This window comes from Dama dama, chromosome Y, assembly GCF_033118175.1.
Source record: "Dama dama isolate Ldn47 chromosome Y, ASM3311817v1, whole genome shotgun sequence".
Taxonomy (NCBI): Eukaryota; Metazoa; Chordata; class Mammalia; order Artiodactyla; family Cervidae; genus Dama; species Dama dama.
This window is the reverse complement of record NC_083715.1, coordinates 6,999,460-7,017,672: the sequence shown is the minus strand read 5'-3', so window position 1 is coordinate 7,017,672 and position 18,213 is coordinate 6,999,460.

Sequence of the window (18,213 nt, the reverse complement as noted above, 5' to 3'; positions counted from 1 at the left end):
CAACTCTCTTCACAAACATAGGCCTTCTCCCCTGTGTGTCTCTTGTGTTGTCTGATGAGATAGGACTTCTCACTGAAAGTTTGCCCCCAGTCCCCACAAATATGTGGCTTCTCCCGTGTATGTCTTCTGGAGTCTGATGAGATTGGACCTCACACGGAAGCTTCACCCAGACCAATCACAAACAGGGCTTCGCCCCTGTGTGTCCTCTGGTCTCTAATCAGAATTGACTTCTAACTGAAGCTTCACCAACACTCCCTACAAACAGAGGGTTTCTCCCTGGTGTGTGTCCTCTGCTGTGTGAGGACACCTGGCTTCTGACTGAAACTTCGCCCACTCTCTCCACAAATGTAGGGCTTCTCCCTTGTGTGTGGCTTCCCTGATCAGAGGGGAATTCTGACTGAAACTTTCCCACACTCCCTAGAAACATTTGCTGCTCCCCTGTGTGTGTCTTCTGGAGTCTAATGAGATTGGACCTCAGACTGAAGCTTCACCCACACCCTCCACAAACAGGCCTTCTCCCCGGAGTGTCGCTCGTCTCTAATGAGAACTGACTTCTAACTGAAGCTTCACCCACATTCCCTGCAAACACAGGGTTTCTCCCCTCTGTGTGTACTCTGGTGTGTGAGGACACCTGACTTCTGAGACTTGGCCCGCACTCTCCACAAACATAGGGCTTCTTCCCTGTGTGTGTCGTCTGTTGTTTGATGAGATGGAACTGCTGACTGAAAGTTTGCCTATACTCCCCACAAACATGGGGCTTGTCCCCTCTGTGTCTTCTGGAGTCTGATGAGATTGGAACTCACACTGAAGCATAACCCACACCCTACACCCCCCAGCCCCCACCCCCTCCCCCGAGACAGGGCTTCTCCCCTCTGTGTCCTCTGGCCTCTGAGATATGACTTCTACCTGAATCTTCACCCCACTCCCTACAATCGCAGGGTTCTCCCCCGTGTGTCCTGTGGTCTCTGAGACCTGACTTCTACCTGAAGCTTCGCCCACAATCCCGGCAAACACAGGGTAATCCCCGATGGGTGTACTCTGGTCTGTGATGACACCGGACTTCTACCTGAAGCTTCACCCACACTCCCTGCAAACATAGTCTTTCTCCCCCTCTCTGTGTACTCTGTTGTGTGAGCCCACCTGACATCTCAGACTTCGCCCACACTCTCCACACACACGGGGCTTCTCCCCTGTGTGTCTTCTTTCTGATGAGACTCGACCTCACACTGAAGCTTCACCCACATCCCTCCACAAACACGGCATCTCCCCTGTGTCCTCTGGTCTTTAATGAGAACGCACGTCTGGCCAAAGCTTCACCCACACTCCTTGCAAACATACGATTTCTCCCCATGTGTTTGCTCCTGTGTGATGACACCTGACTTCTTACTGAAACGTTCCCCACATTCCCCACAAACATGGGGTTTCTGCCCTGTGTGTGTCTTCTGGAGTCTGATGAGATTGCACCTCACACTGAAGCTTCACCCACAAGCCCCAGAAACAGGGTTTCTGCCCTGTGTGTCCTCTCGTCTCTGAGAACTGACTTCGAACTCAAGCTTCACCCACACTCCCTACAAACGGAGGGCTTCTTCCCTCTGTGTCCCCTGGTCTCTCAGACCTGACTTCTACCTGAAGCTTCACCCACACTCCCTGCAAACACAGGGTTCTCCCCGATGTGTATCCTCTGGTGTATGATGACACCTGACTTCTACCTGAAGCTTCACCCACACTCCCTGCAAACATAGGGTTTCTCCCCGGGGTGTGTCCTCTGCTGTGGGAAGACACCTGCCTTCTCACTGAAACTTTGCACACACTCCCCACAAACATGGGGCTTCTCCCCTGTCTGTGTCTTCTGGAGTCTGATGAGACTGCAGCTCACACTGAAGCTTCACCCACACACCCCAAAAACAGGGCGCTCGCCTGTGTGTCCTCTGTTCTGTGAGAACTGCATTCCAACTGAAGCTTCACCCACACTCCCTGCAAACATAGCCTTTCTCCCCCTCTGTGTACTCTGTTGTGTGAGCACACCTGACTTCTGAGACTACGCCCACACTCTCCACACACACGGGGCTTCTTGCCTGTGGGTCTTCTTTCTGATGAGACTAGACCTCACACTGAAGCTTCACCCACATCCCTCCACAAACAGGGCTTCTCCCCTCTGCGTCCTCTGGTCTTTAATGAGAACGCACGTCTGGCCAAAGCTTCACCCACACTCCTTGCAAACATACGATTTCTCCCCATGAGTGTGCTCCTGTGTGATGACACCTGACTTCTTACTGAAACTTTCCCCACATTCCCCACAGACATGGGGTTTTTGCCCTGTGTGTGTCTTCTGGAGTCTGATGAGATTGGACTTCACACTGAAGCTTCACCCACAAGCCCCAGAAACAGGGCTTCTGCCCTGTGTGTCCTCTCGTCTCTGAGAACTGACTTCGAACTGAAGCTTCACGCACACTCCCTGCAAAAGTAGGGCTTCTTCCGTGTGTGTCCCCTGGTCTCTCAGATCTGACTTCTACCTGAAGCTTTACCCACACTCCGTGCAAACACAGGGTTCTTCCCGGTGTGTGTACTCTGGTGTATGATGACACCTGACTTCTACCTGAAGCTTCACCCACACTCCCTGCAAACGTACGATTTCTCCCCGGTGTGTGTGCTCCTGTGGGATGACACCTGACTTCTTACTGAAGCTTTGCTCACACTCCCCACAAACATGGGGCTTCTCCCCTGAGTGTGTCTTCTGGAGACTGATGAGATTGGACCTCACACGGAACCTTCACCCACAACCCCCACAAACAGAGATTCTCCCCTGTGTGTCCTCTTGTCTCTGAGAACTGACTTCGAACTGAAGCTTCACCCACACTCCCTGCAAACATAGCGTTTCCCCTCTCTGTGTGTACTCTAGTGTGTGAGGACACCTGACTTCTGACTGAGACTTCGCCCACACTCTTCACAAACATAGGGCTTTTCCCCTAAGTCTGTCCTTTGGTATTGGATGAGATGGAACTTCTGACTGAAACTTTGCCAACTCTCTTCACAAACATAGGCCTTCTCCCCTGTGTGTCTCTTGTGTTGTCTGATGAGATAGGACTTCTCACTGAAAGTTTGCCCCCAGTCCCCACAAATATGTGGCTTCTCCCGTGTATGTCTTCTGGAGTCTGATGAGATTGGACCTCACACGGAAGCTTCACCCAGACCAATCACAAACAGGGCTTCGCCCCTGTGTGTCCTCTGGTCTCTAATCAGAATTGACTTCTAACTGAAGCTTCACCAACACTCCCTACAAACAGAGGGTTTCTCCCTGGTGTGTGTCCTCTGCTGTGTGAGGACACCTGGCTTCTGACTGAAACTTCGCCCACTCTCTCCACAAATGTAGGGCTTCTCCCTTGTGTGTGGCTTCCCTGATCAGAGGGGAATTCTGACTGAAACTTTCCCACACTCCCTAGAAACATTTGCTGCTCCCCTGTGTGTGTCTTCTGGAGTCTAATGAGATTGGACCTCAGACTGAAGCTTCACCCACACCCTCCACAAACAGGCCTTCTCCCCGGAGTGTCGCTCGTCTCTAATGAGAACTGACTTCTAACTGAAGCTTCACCCACATTCCCTGCAAACACAGGGTTTCTCCCCTCTGTGTGTACTCTGGTGTGTGAGGACACCTGACTTCTGAGACTTGGCCCGCACTCTCCACAAACATAGGGCTTCTTCCCTGTGTGTGTCGTCTGTTGTTTGATGAGATGGAACTGCTGACTGAAAGTTTGCCTATACTCCCCACAAACATGGGGCTTGTCCCCTCTGTGTCTTCTGGAGTCTGATGAGATTGGAACTCACACTGAAGCATAACCCACACCCTACACCCCCCAGCCCCCACCCCCTCCCCCGAGACAGGGCTTCTCCCCTCTGTGTCCTCTGGCCTCTGAGATATGACTTCTACCTGAATCTTCACCCCACTCCCTACAATCGCAGGGTTCTCCCCCGTGTGTCCTGTGGTCTCTGAGACCTGACTTCTACCTGAAGCTTCGCCCACAATCCCGGCAAACACAGGGTAATCCCCGATGGGTGTACTCTGGTCTGTGATGACACCGGACTTCTACCTGAAGCTTCACCCACACTCCCTGCAAACATAGTCTTTCTCCCCCTCTCTGTGTACTCTGTTGTGTGAGCCCACCTGACATCTCAGACTTCGCCCACACTCTCCACACACACGGGGCTTCTCCCCTGTGTGTCTTCTTTCTGATGAGACTAGACCTCACACTGAAGCTTCACCCACATCCCTCCACAAACACGGCATCTCCCCTGTGTCCTCTGGTCTTTAATGAGAACGCACGTCTGGCCAAAGCTTCACCCACACTCCTTGCAAACATACGATTTCTCCCCATGTGTGTGCTCCTGTGTGAAGACACCTGACTTCTTACTGAAACTTTCCCCACATTCCCCACAAACATGGGGTTTCTGCCCTGTGTGTGTCTTCTGGAGTCGGATGAGATTGCACCTCACACTGAAGCTTCACCCACAAGCGCCAGAAACAGGGTTTCTGCCCTGTGTGTCCTCTCGTCTCTGAGAACTGACTTCGAACTCAAGCTTCACCCACACTCCCTACAAACGGAGGGCTTCTTCCCTCTGTGTCCCCTGGTCTCTCAGACCTGACTTCTACCTGAAGCTTCACCCACACTCCCTGCAAACACAGGGTTCTCCCCGATGTGTATCCTCTGGGGTATGATGACACCTGACTTCTACCTGAAGCTTCGCCCACACTCCCTGCTAACACAGGCTTCTCCCCGGTGGGAGTACTCTGGTCTGTGATGACACCTGACTTCTACCTGAAGCTTCACCCACACTCCCTGCAAACATAGGGTTTCTCCCCGGGGTGTGTCCTCTGCTGTGTGAAGACACCTGCCTTCTCACTGAAACTTTGCACACACTCCCCACAAACATGCGGCTTCTCCCCTGTCTGTGTCTTCTGGAGTCTGATGAGACTGCAGCTCACACTGAAGCTTCACCCACACACCCCAAAAACAGGGCGCTCGCCTGTGTGTCCTCTGTTCTGTGAGAACTTCATTCCAACTGAAGCTTCACCCACACTCCCTGCAAACATAGCCTTTCTCCCCCTCTGTGTACTCTGTTGTGTGAGCACACCTGACTTCTGAGACTTCGCCAACACTCTCCACACACACGGGGCTTCTTGCCTGTGGGTCTTCTTTCTGATGAGACTAGACCTCACACTGAAGCTTCACCCACATCCCTCCACAAACAGGGCTTCTCCCCTCTGTGTCCTCTGGTCTTTAATGAGAACGCACGTCTGGCCAAAGCTTCACCCACACTCCTTGCAAACATACGATTTCTCCCCATGAGTGTGCTCCTGTGTGATGACACCTGACTTCTTACTGAAACTTTCCCCACATTCCCCACAGACATGGGGTTTTTGCCCTGTGTGTGTCTTCTGGAGTCTGATGAGATTGGACTTCACACTGAAGCTTCACCCACAAGCCCCAGAAACAGGGCTTCTGCCCTGTGTGTCCTCTCGTCTCTGAGAACTGACTTCGAACTGAAGCTTCACGCACACTCCCTGCAAAAGTAGGGCTTCTTCCGTGTGTGTCCCCTGGTCTCTCAGATCTGACTTCTACCTGAAGCTTTACCCACACTCCGTGCAAACACAGGGTTCTTCCCGGTGTGTGTACTCTGGTGTATGATGACACCTGACTTCTACCTGAAGCTTCACCCACACTCCCTGCAAACGTACGATTTCTCCCCGGTGTGTGTGCTCCTGTGGGATGACACCTGACTTCTTACTGAAGCTTTGCTCACACTCCCCACAAACATGGGGCTTCTCCCCTGAGTGTGTCTTCTGGAGACTGATGAGATTGGACCTCACACGGAACCTTCACCCACAACCCCCACAAACAGAGATTCTCCCCTGTGTGTCCTCTTGTCTCTGAGAACTGACTTCGAACTGAAGCTTCACCCACACTCCCTGCAAACATAGCGTTTCCCCTCTCTGTGTGTACTCTAGTGTGTGAGGAAACCTGACTTCTGACTGAGACTTCGCCCACACTCTTCACAAACATAGGGCTTTTCCCCTAAGTCTGTCCTTTGTTATTGGATGAGATGGAACTTCTGACTGAAACTTTGCCAACTCTCTTCACAAACATAGGCCTTCTCCCCTGTGTGTCTCTTGTGTTGTCTGATGAGATAGGACTTCTCACTGAAAGTTTGCCCCCAGTCCCCACAAATATGTGGCTTCTCCCGTGTATGTCTTCTGGAGTCTGATGAGATTGGACCTCACACGGAAGCTTCACCCAGACCAATCACAAACAGGGCTTCGCCCCTGTGTGTCCTCTGGTCTCTAATCAGAATTGACTTCTAACTGAAGCTTCACCAACACTCCCTACAAACAGAGGGTTTCTCCCTGGTGTGTGTCCTCTGCTGTGTGAGGACACCTGGCTTCTGACTGAAACTTCACCCACTCTCTCCACAAATGTAGGGCTTCTCCCTTGTGTGTGGCTTCCCTGATCAGAGGGGAATTCTGACTGAAACTTTCCCACACTCCCTAGAAACATTTGCTGCTCCCCTGTGTGTGTCTTCTGGAGTCTAATGAGATTGGACCTCAGACTGAAGCTTCACCCACACCCTCCACAAACAGGCCTTCTCCCCGGAGTGTCGCTCGTCTCTAATGAGAACTGACTTCTAACTGAAGCTTCACCCACATTCCCTGCTAACACAGGGTTTCTCCCCTCTGTGTGTACTCTGGTGTGTGAGGACACCTGACTTCTGAGACTTGGCCCGCACTCTCCACAAACATAGGTCTTCTTCCCTGTGTGTGTCGTCTGTTGTTTGATGAGATGGAACTGCTGACTGAAAGTTTGCCTATACTCCCCACAAACATGGGGCTTGTCCCCTCTGTGTCTTCTGGAGTCTGATGAGATTCGAACTCACACTGAAGCATAACCCACACCCTACACCCCCCAGCCCCCACCCCCTCCCCCGAGACAGGGCTTCTCCCCTCTGTGTCCTCTGGCCTCTGAGATATGACTTCTACCTGAATCTTCACCCCACTCCCTACAATCGCAGGGTTCTCCCCCGTGTGTCCTGTGGTCTCTGAGACCTGACTTCTACCTGAAGCTTCGCCCACAATCCCGGCAAACACAGGGTAATCCCCGATGGGTGTACTCTGGTCTGTGATGACACCGGACTTCTACCTGAAGCTTCACCCACACTCCCTGCAAACATAGTCTTTCTCCCCCTCTCTGTGTACTCTGTTGTGTGAGCCCACCTGACATCTCAGACTTCGCCCACACTCTCCACACACACGGGGCTTCTCCCCTGTGTGTCTTCTTTCTGATGAGACTCGACCTCACACTGAAGCTTCACCCACATCCCTCCACAAACACGGCATCTCCCCTGTGTCCTCTGGTCTTTAATGAGAACGCACGTCTGGCCAAAGCTTCACCCACACTCCTTGCAAACATACGATTTCTCCCCATGTGTGTGCTCCTGTGTGATGACACCTGACTTCTTACTGAAACGTTCCCCACATTCCCCACAAACATGGGGTTTCTGCCCTGTGTGTGTCTTCTGGAGTCTGATGAGATTGCACCTCACACTGAAGCTTCACCCACAAGCCCCAGAAACAGGGTTTCTGCCCTGTGTGTCCTCTCGTCTCTGAGAACTGACTTCGAACTCAAGCTTCACCCACACTCCCTACAAACGGAGGGCTTCTTCCCTCTGTGTCCCCTGGTCTCTCAGACCTGACTTCTACCTGAAGCTTCACCCACACTCCCTGCAAACACAGGGTTCTCCCCGATGTGTATCCTCTGGTGTATGATGACACCTGACTTCTACCTGAAGCTTCACCCACACTCCCTGCAAACATAGGGTTTCTCCCCGGGGTGTGTCCTCTGCTGTGGGAAGACACCTGCCTTCTCACTGAAACTTTGCACACACTCCCCACAAACATGGGGCTTCTCCCCTGTCTGTGTCTTCTGGAGTCTGATGAGACTGCAGCTCACACTGAAGCTTCACCCACACACCCCAAAAACAGGGCGCTCGCCTGTGTGTCCTCTGTTCTGTGAGAACTGCATTCCAACTGAAGCTTCACCCACACTCCCTGCAAACATAGCCTTTCTCCCCCTCTGTGTACTCTGTTGTGTGAGCACACCTGACTTCTGAGACTACGCCCACACTCTCCACACACACGGGGCTTCTTGCCTGTGGGTCTTCTTTCTGATGAGACTAGACCTCACACTGAAGCTTCACCCACATCCCTCCACAAACAGGGCTTCTCCCCTCTGCGTCCTCTGGTCTTTAATGAGAACGCACGTCTGGCCAAAGCTTCACCCACACTCCTTGCAAACATACGATTTCTCCCCATGAGTGTGCTCCTGTGTGATGACACCTGACTTCTTACTGAAACTTTCCCCACATTCCCCACAGACATGGGGTTTTTGCCCTGTGTGTGTCTTCTGGAGTCTGATGAGATTGGACTTCACACTGAAGCTTCACCCACAAGCCCCAGAAACAGGGCTTCTGCCCTGTGTGTCCTCTCGTCTCTGAGAACTGACTTCGAACTGAAGCTTCACGCACACTCCCTGCAAAAGTAGGGCTTCTTCCGTGTGTGTCCCCTGGTCTCTCAGATCTGACTTCTACCTGAAGCTTTACCCACACTCCGTGCAAACACAGGGTTCTTCCCGGTGTGTGTACTCTGGTGTATGATGACACCTGACTTCTACCTGAAGCTTCACCCACACTCCCTGCAAACGTACGATTTCTCCCCGGTGTGTGTGCTCCTGTGGGATGACACCTGACTTCTTACTGAAGCTTTGCTCACACTCCCCACAAACATGGGGCTTCTCCCCTGAGTGTGTCTTCTGGAGACTGATGAGATTGGACCTCACACGGAACCTTCACCCACAACCCCCACAAACAGAGATTCTCCCCTGTGTGTCCTCTTGTCTCTGAGAACTGACTTCGAACTGAAGCTTCACCCACACTCCCTGCAAACATAGCGTTTCCCCTCTCTGTGTGTACTCTAGTGTGTGAGGACACCTGACTTCTGACTGAGACTTCGCCCACACTCTTCACAAACATAGGGCTTTTCCCCTAAGTCTGTCCTTTGGTATTGGATGAGATGGAACTTCTGACTGAAACTTTGCCAACTCTCTTCACAAACATAGGCCTTCTCCCCTGTGTGTCTCTTGTGTTGTCTGATGAGATAGGACTTCTCACTGAAAGTTTGCCCCCAGTCCCCACAAATATGTGGCTTCTCCCGTGTATGTCTTCTGGAGTCTGATGAGATTGGACCTCACACGGAAGCTTCACCCAGACCAATCACAAACAGGGCTTCGCCCCTGTGTGTCCTCTGGTCTCTAATCAGAATTGACTTCTAACTGAAGCTTCACCAACACTCCCTACAAACAGAGGGTTTCTCCCTGGTGTGTGTCCTCTGCTGTGTGAGGACACCTGGCTTCTGACTGAAACTTCGCCCACTCTCTCCACAAATGTAGGGCTTCTCCCTTGTGTGTGGCTTCCCTGATCAGAGGGGAATTCTGACTGAAACTTTCCCACACTCCCTAGAAACATTTGCTGCTCCCCTGTGTGTGTCTTCTGGAGTCTAATGAGATTGGACCTCAGACTGAAGCTTCACCCACACCCTCCACAAACAGGCCTTCTCCCCGGAGTGTCGCTCGTCTCTAATGAGAACTGACTTCTAACTGAAGCTTCACCCACATTCCCTGCAAACACAGGGTTTCTCCCCTCTGTGTGTACTCTGGTGTGTGAGGACACCTGACTTCTGAGACTTGGCCCGCACTCTCCACAAACATAGGGCTTCTTCCCTGTGTGTGTCGTCTGTTGTTTGATGAGATGGAACTGCTGACTGAAAGTTTGCCTATACTCCCCACAAACATGGGGCTTGTCCCCTCTGTGTCTTCTGGAGTCTGATGAGATTGGAACTCACACTGAAGCATAACCCACACCCTACACCCCCCAGCCCCCACCCCCTCCCCCGAGACAGGGCTTCTCCCCTCTGTGTCCTCTGGCCTCTGAGATATGACTTCTACCTGAATCTTCACCCCACTCCCTACAATCGCAGGGTTCTCCCCCGTGTGTCCTGTGGTCTCTGAGACCTGACTTCTACCTGAAGCTTCGCCCACAATCCCGGCAAACACAGGGTAATCCCCGATGGGTGTACTCTGGTCTGTGATGACACCGGACTTCTACCTGAAGCTTCACCCACACTCCCTGCAAACATAGTCTTTCTCCCCCTCTCTGTGTACTCTGTTGTGTGAGCCCACCTGACATCTCAGACTTCGCCCACACTCTCCACACACACGGGGCTTCTCCCCTGTGTGTCTTCTTTCTGATGAGACTAGACCTCACACTGAAGCTTCACCCACATCCCTCCACAAACACGGCATCTCCCCTGTGTCCTCTGGTCTTTAATGAGAACGCACGTCTGGCCAAAGCTTCACCCACACTCCTTGCAAACATACGATTTCTCCCCATGTGTGTGCTCCTGTGTGAAGACACCTGACTTCTTACTGAAACTTTCCCCACATTCCCCACAAACATGGGGTTTCTGCCCTGTGTGTGTCTTCTGGAGTCGGATGAGATTGCACCTCACACTGAAGCTTCACCCACAAGCGCCAGAAACAGGGTTTCTGCCCTGTGTGTCCTCTCGTCTCTGAGAACTGACTTCGAACTCAAGCTTCACCCACACTCCCTACAAACGGAGGGCTTCTTCCCTCTGTGTCCCCTGGTCTCTCAGACCTGACTTCTACCTGAAGCTTCACCCACACTCCCTGCAAACACAGGGTTCTCCCCGATGTGTATCCTCTGGTGTATGATGACACCTGACTTCTACCTGAAGCTTCGCCCACACTCCCTGCTAACACAGGCTTCTCCCCGGTGGGAGTACTCTGGTCTGTGATGACACCTGACTTCTACCTGAAGCTTCACCCACACTCCCTGCAAACATAGGGTTTCTCCCCGGGGTGTGTCCTCTGCTGTGTGAAGACACCTGCCTTCTCACTGAAACTTTGCACACACTCCCCACAAACATGCGGCTTCTCCCCTGTCTGTGTCTTCTGGAGTCTGATGAGACTGCAGCTCACACTGAAGCTTCACCCACACACCCCAAAAACAGGGCGCTCGCCTGTGTGTCCTCTGTTCTGTGAGAACTGCATTCCAACTGAAGCTTCACCCACACTCCCTGCAAACATAGCCTTTCTCCCCCTCTGTGTACTCTGTTGTGTGAGCACACCTGACTTCTGAGACTTCGCCAACACTCTCCACACACACGGGGCTTCTTGCCTGTGGCTCTTCTTTCTGATGAGACTAGACCTCACACTGAAGCTTCACCCACATCCCTCCACAAACAGGGCTTCTCCCCTCTGTGTCCTCTGGTCTTTAATGAGAACGCACGTCTGGCCAAAGCTTCACCCACACTCCTTGCAAACATACGATTTCTCCCCATGAGTGTGCTCCTGTGTGATGACACCTGACTTCTTACTGAAACTTTCCCCACATTCCCCACAGACATGGGGTTTTTGCCCTGTGTGTGTCTTCTGGAGTCTGATGAGATTGGACTTCACACTGAAGCTTCACCCACAAGCCCCAGAAACAGGGCTTCTGCCCTGTGTGTCCTCTCGTCTCTGAGAACTGACTTCGAACTGAAGCTTCACGCACACTCCCTGCAAAAGTAGGGCTTCTTCCGTGTGTGTCCCCTGGTCTCTCAGATCTGACTTCTACCTGAAGCTTTACCCACACTCCGTGCAAACACAGGGTTCTTCCCGGTGTGTGTACTCTGGTGTGTGATGACACCTGACTTCTACCTGAAGCTTCACCCACACTCCCTGCAAACGTACGATTTCTCCCCGGTGTGTGTGCTCCTGTGGGATGACACCTGACTTCTTACTGAAGCTTTGCTCACACTCCCCACAAACATGGGGCTTCTCCCCTGAGTGTGTCTTCTGGAGACTGATGAGATTGGACCTCACACGGAACCTTCACCCACAACCCCCACAAACAGAGATTCTCCCCTGTGTGTCCTCTTGTCTCTGAGAACTGACTTCGAACTGAAGCTTCACCCACACTCCCTGCAAACATAGCGTTTCCCCTCTCTGTGTGTACTCTAGTGTGTGAGGACACCTGACTTCTGACTGAGACTTCGCCCACACTCTTCACAAACATAGGGCTTTTCCCCTAAGTCTGTCCTTTGGTATTGGATGAGATGGAACTTCTGACTGAAACTTTGCCAACTCTCTTCACAAACATAGGCCTTCTCCCCTGTGTGTCTCTTGTGTTGTCTGATGAGATAGGACTTCTCACTGAAAGTTTGCCCCCAGTCCCCACAAATATGTGGCTTCTCCCGTGTATGTCTTCTGGAGTCTGATGAGATTGGACCTCACACGGAAGCTTCACCCAGACCAATCACAAACAGGGCTTCGCCCCTGTGTGTCCTCTGGTCTCTAATCAGAATTGACTTCTAACTGAAGCTTCACCAACACTCCCTACAAACAGAGGGTTTCTCCCTGGTGTGTGTCCTCTGCTGTGTGAGGACACCTGGCTTCTGACTGAAACTTCGCCCACTCTCTCCACAAATGTAGGGCTTCTCCCTTGTGTGTGGCTTCCCTGATCAGAGGGGAATTCTGACTGAAACTTTCCCACACTCCCTAGAAACATTTGCTGCTCCCCTGTGTGTGTCTTCTGGAGTCTAATGAGATTGGACCTCAGACTGAAGCTTCACCCACACCCTCCACAAACAGGCCTTCTCCCCGGAGTGTCGCTCGTCTCTAATGAGAACTGACTTCTAACTGAAGCTTCACCCACATTCCCTGCAAACACAGGGTTTCTCCCCTCTGTGTGTACTCTGGTGTGTGAGGACACCTGACTTCTGAGACTTGGCCCGCACTCTCCACAAACATAGGGCTTCTTCCCTGTGTGTGTCGTCTGTTGTTTGATGAGATGGAACTGCTGACTGAAAGTTTGCCTATACTCCCCACAAACATGGGGCTTGTCCCCTCTGTGTCTTCTGGAGTCTGATGAGATTGGAACTCACACTGAAGCATAACCCACACCCTACACCCCCCAGCCCCCACCCCCTCCCCCGAGACAGGGCTTCTCCCCTCTGTGTCCTCTGGCCTCTGAGATATGACTTCTACCTGAATCTTCACCCCACTCCCTACAATCGCAGGGTTCTCCCCCGTGTGTCCTGTGGTCTCTGAGACCTGACTTCTACCTGAAGCTTCGCCCACAATCCCGGCAAACACAGGGTAATCCCCGATGGGTGTACTCTGGTCTGTGATGACACCGGACTTCTACCTGAAGCTTCACCCACACTCCCTGCAAACATAGTCTTTCTCCCCCTCTCTGTGTACTCTGTTGTGTGAGCCCACCTGACATCTCAGACTTCGCCCACACTCTCCACACACACGGGGCTTCTCCCCTGTGTGTCTTCTTTCTGATGAGACTAGACCTCACACTGAAGCTTCACCCACATCCCTCCACAAACACGGCATCTCCCCTGTGTCCTCTGATCTTTAATGAGAACGCACGTCTGGCCAAAGCTTCACCCACACTCCTTGCAAACATACGATTTCTCCCCATGTGTGTGCTCCTGTGTGATGACACCTGACTTCTTACTGAAACTTTCCCCACATTCCCCACAAACATGGGGTTTCTGCCCTGTGTGTGTCTTCTGGAGTCTGATGAGATTGCACCTCACACTGAAGCTTCACCCACAAGCCCCAGAAACAGGGTTTCTGCCCTGTGTGTCCTCTCGTCTCTGAGAACTGACTTCGAACTCAAGCTTCACCCACACTCCCTACAAACGGAGGGCTTCTTCCCTCTGTGTCCCCTGGCCTCTCAGACCTGACTTCTACCTGAAGCTTCACCCACACTCCCTGCAAACACAGGGTTCTCCCCGATGTGTATCCTCTGGTGTATGATGACACCTGACTTCTACCTGAAGCTTCGCCCACACTCCCTGCTAACACAGGCTTCTCCCCGGTGGGAGTACTCTGGTCTGTGATGACACCTGACTTCTACCTGAAGCTTCACCCACACTCCCTGCAAACATAGGGTTTCTCCCCGGGGTGTGTCCTCTGCTGTGGGAAGACACCTGCCTTCTCACTGAAACTTTGCACACACTCCCCACAAACATGGGGCTTTTCCCCTGCTGTGTCTTCTGGAGTCTGATGAGACTGCAGCTCACACTGAAGCTTCACCCACACACACCAAAAACAGGGCGCTCGCCTGTGTGTCCTCTGTTCTGTGAGAACTGCATTCCAACTGAAGCTTCACCCACACTCCCTGCAAACATAGCCTTTCTCCCCCTCTGTGTACTCTGTTGTGTGAGCACACCTGACTTCTAAGACTTCGCCCACACTCTCCACACACACGGGGCTTCTTGCCTGTGGGTCTTCTTTCTGATGAGACTAGACCTCACACTGAAGCTTCACCCACATCCCTCCACAAACAGGGCTTCTCCCCTCTGCGTCCTCTGGTCTTTAATGAGAACGCACGTCTGGCCAAAGCTTCACCCACACTCCTTGCAAACATACGATTTCTCCCCATCAGTGTGCTCCTGTGTGATGACACCTGACTTCTTACTGAAACTTTCCCCACATTCCCCACAGACATGGGGTTTTTGCCCTGTGTGTGTCTTCTGGAGTCTGATGAGATTGGACTTCACACTGAAGCTTCACCCACAAGCCCCAGAAACAGGGCTTCTGCCCTGTGTGTCCTCTCGTCTCTGAGAACTGACTTCGAACTGAAGCTTCACGCACACTCCCTGCAAAAGTAGGGCTTCTTCCGTGTGTGTCCCCTGGTCTCTCAGATCTGACTTCTACCTGAAGCTTTACCCACACTCCGTGCAAACACAGGGTTCTTCCCGGTGTGTGTACTCTGGTGTATGATGACACCTGACTTCTACCTGAAGCTTCACCCACACTCCCTGCAAACGTACGATTTCTCCCCGGTGTGTGTGCTCCTGTGGGATGACACCTGACTTCTTACTGAAGCTTTGCTCACACTCCCCACAAACATGGGGCTTCTCCCCTGAGTGTGTCTTCTGGAGACTGATGAGATTGGACCTCACACGGAACCTTCACCCACAACCCCCACAAACAGAGATTCTCCCCTGTGTGTCCTCTTGTCTCTGAGAACTGACTTCGAACTGAAGCTTCACCCACACTCCCTGCAAACATAGCGTTTCCCCTCTCTGTGTGTACTCTAGTGTGTGAGGACACCTGACTTCTGACTGAGACTTCGCCCACACTCTTCACAAACATAGGGCTTTTCCTCTAAGTCTGTCGTTTGTTATTGGATGAGATGGAACTTCTGACTGAAACTTTGCCAACTCTCTTCACAAACATAGGCCTTCTCCCCTGTGTGTCTCTTGTGTTGTCTGATGAGATAGGACTTCTCACTGAAAGTTTGCCCCCAGTCCCCACAAATATGTGGCTTCTCCCGTGTATGTCTTCTGGAGTCTGATGAGATTGGACCTCACACGGAAGCTTCACCCAGACCAATCACAAACAGGGCTTCGCCCCTGTGTGTCCTCTGGTCTCTAATCAGAATTGACTTCTAACTGAAGCTTCACCAACACTCCCTACAAACAGAGGGTTTCTCCCTGGTGTGTGTCCTCTGCTGTGTGAGGACACCTGGCTTCTGACTGAAACTTCGCCCACTCTCTCCACAAATGTAGGGCTTCTCCCTTGTGTGTGGCTTCCCTGATCAGAGGGGAATTCTGACTGAAACTTTCCCACACTCCCTAGAAACATTTGCTGCTCCCCTGTGTGTGTCTTCTGGAGTCTAATGAGATTGGACCTCAGACTGAAGCTTCACCCACACCCTCCACAAACAGGCCTTCTCCCCGGAGTGTCGCTCGTCTCTAATGAGAACTGACTTCTAACTGAAGCTTCACCCACATTCCCTGCAAACACAGGGTTTCTCCCCTCTGTGTGTACTCTGGTGTGTGAGGACACCTGACTTCTGAGACTTGGCCCGCACTCTCCACAAACATAGGGCTTCTTCCCTGTGTGTGTCGTCTGTTGTTTGATGAGATGGAACTGCTGACTGAAAGTTTGCCTATACTCCCCACAAACATGGGGCTTGTCCCCTCTGTGTCTTCTGGAGTCTGATGAGATTGGAACTCACACTGAAGCATAACCCACACCCTACACCCCCCAGCCCCCACCCCCTCCCCCGAGACAGGGCTTCTCCCCTCTGTGTCCTCTGGCCTCTGAGATATGACTTCTACCTGAATCTTCACCCCACTCCCTACAATCGCAGGGTTCTCCCCCGTGTGTCCTGTGGTCTCTGAGACCTGACTTCTACCTGAAGCTTCGCCCACAATCCCGGCAAACACAGGGTAATCCCCGATGGGTGTACTCTGGTCTGTGATGACACCGGACTTCTACCTGAAGCTTCACCCACACTCCCTGCAAACATAGTCTTTCTCCCCCTCTCTGTGTACTCTGTTGTGTGAGCCCACCTGACATCTCAGACTTCGCCCACACTCTCCACACACACGGGGCTTCTCCCCTGTGTGTCTTCTTTCTGATGAGACTAGACCTCACACTGAAGCTTCACCCACATCCCTCCACAAACACGGCATCTCCCCTGTGTCCTCTGGTCTTTAATGAGAACGCACGTCTGGCCAAAGCTTCACCCACACTCCTTGCAAACATACGATTTCTCCCCATGTGTGTGCTCCTGTGTGATGACACCTGACTTCTTACTGAAACTTTCCCCACATTCCCCACAAACATGGGGTTTCTGCCCTGTGTGTGTCTTCTGGAGTCTGATGAGATTGCACCTCACACTGAAGCTTCACCCACAAGCCCCAGAAACAGGGTTTCTGCCCTGTGTGTCCTCTCGTCTCTGAGAACTGACTTCGAACTCAAGCTTCACCCACACTCCCTACAAACGGAGGGCTTCTTCCCTCTGTGTCCCCTGGTCTCTCAGACCTGACTTCTACCTGAAGCTTCACCCACACTCCCTGCAAACACAGGGTTCTCCCCGATGTGTATCCTCTGGTGTATGATGACACCTGACTTCTACCTGAAGCTTCGCCCACACTCCCTGCTAACACAGGCTTCTCCCCGGTGGGAGTACTCTGGTCTGTGATGACACCTGACTTCTACCTGAAGCTTCACCCACACTCCCTGCAAACATAGGGTTTCTCCCCGGGGTGTGTCCTCTGCTGTGGGAAGACACCTGCCTTCTCACTGAAACTTTGCACACACTCCCCACAAACATGGGGCTTCTCCCCTGTCTGTGTCTTCTGGAGTCTGATGAGACTGCAGCTCACACTGAAGCTTCACCCACACACCCCAAAAACAGGGCGCTCGCCTGTGTGTCCTCTGTTCTGTGAGAACTGCATTCCAACTGAAGCTTCACCCACACTCCCTGCAAACATAGCCTTTCTCCCCCTCTGTGTACTCTGTTGTGTGAGCACACCTGACTTCTGAGACTTCGCCCACACTCTCCACACACACGGGGCTTCTTGCCTGTGGGTCTTCTTTCTGATGAGACTAGACCTCACACTGAAGCTTCACCCACATCCCTCCACAAACAGGGCTTCTCCCCTCTGCGTCCTCTGGTCTTTAATGAGAACGCACGTCTGGCCAAAGCTTCACCCACACTCCTTGCAAACATACGATTTCTCCCCATGAGTGTGCTCCTGTGTGATGACACCTGACTTCTTACTGAAACTTTCCCCACATTCCCCACAGACATGGGGTTTTTGCCCTGTGTGTGTCTTCTGGAGTCTGATGAGATTGGACTTCACACTGAAGCTTCACCCACAAGCCCCAGAAACAGGGCTTCTGCCCTGTGTGTCCTCTCGTCTCTGAGAACTGACTTCGAACTGAAGCTTCACGCACACTCCCTGCAAAAGTAGGGCTTCTTCCGTGTGTGTCCCCTGGTCTCTCAGATCTGACTTCTACCTGAAGCTTTACCCACACTCCGTGCAAACACAGGGTTCTTCCCGGTGTGTGTACTCTGGTGTATGATGACACCTGACTTCTACCTGAAGCTTCACCCACACTCCCTGCAAACGTACGATTTCTCCCCGGTGTGTGTGCTCCTGTGGGATGACACCTGACTTCTTACTGAAGCTTTGCTCACACTCCCCACAAACATGGGGCTTCTCCCCTGAGTGTGTCTTCTGGAGACTGATGAGATTGGACCTCACACGGAACCTTCACCCACAACCCCCAC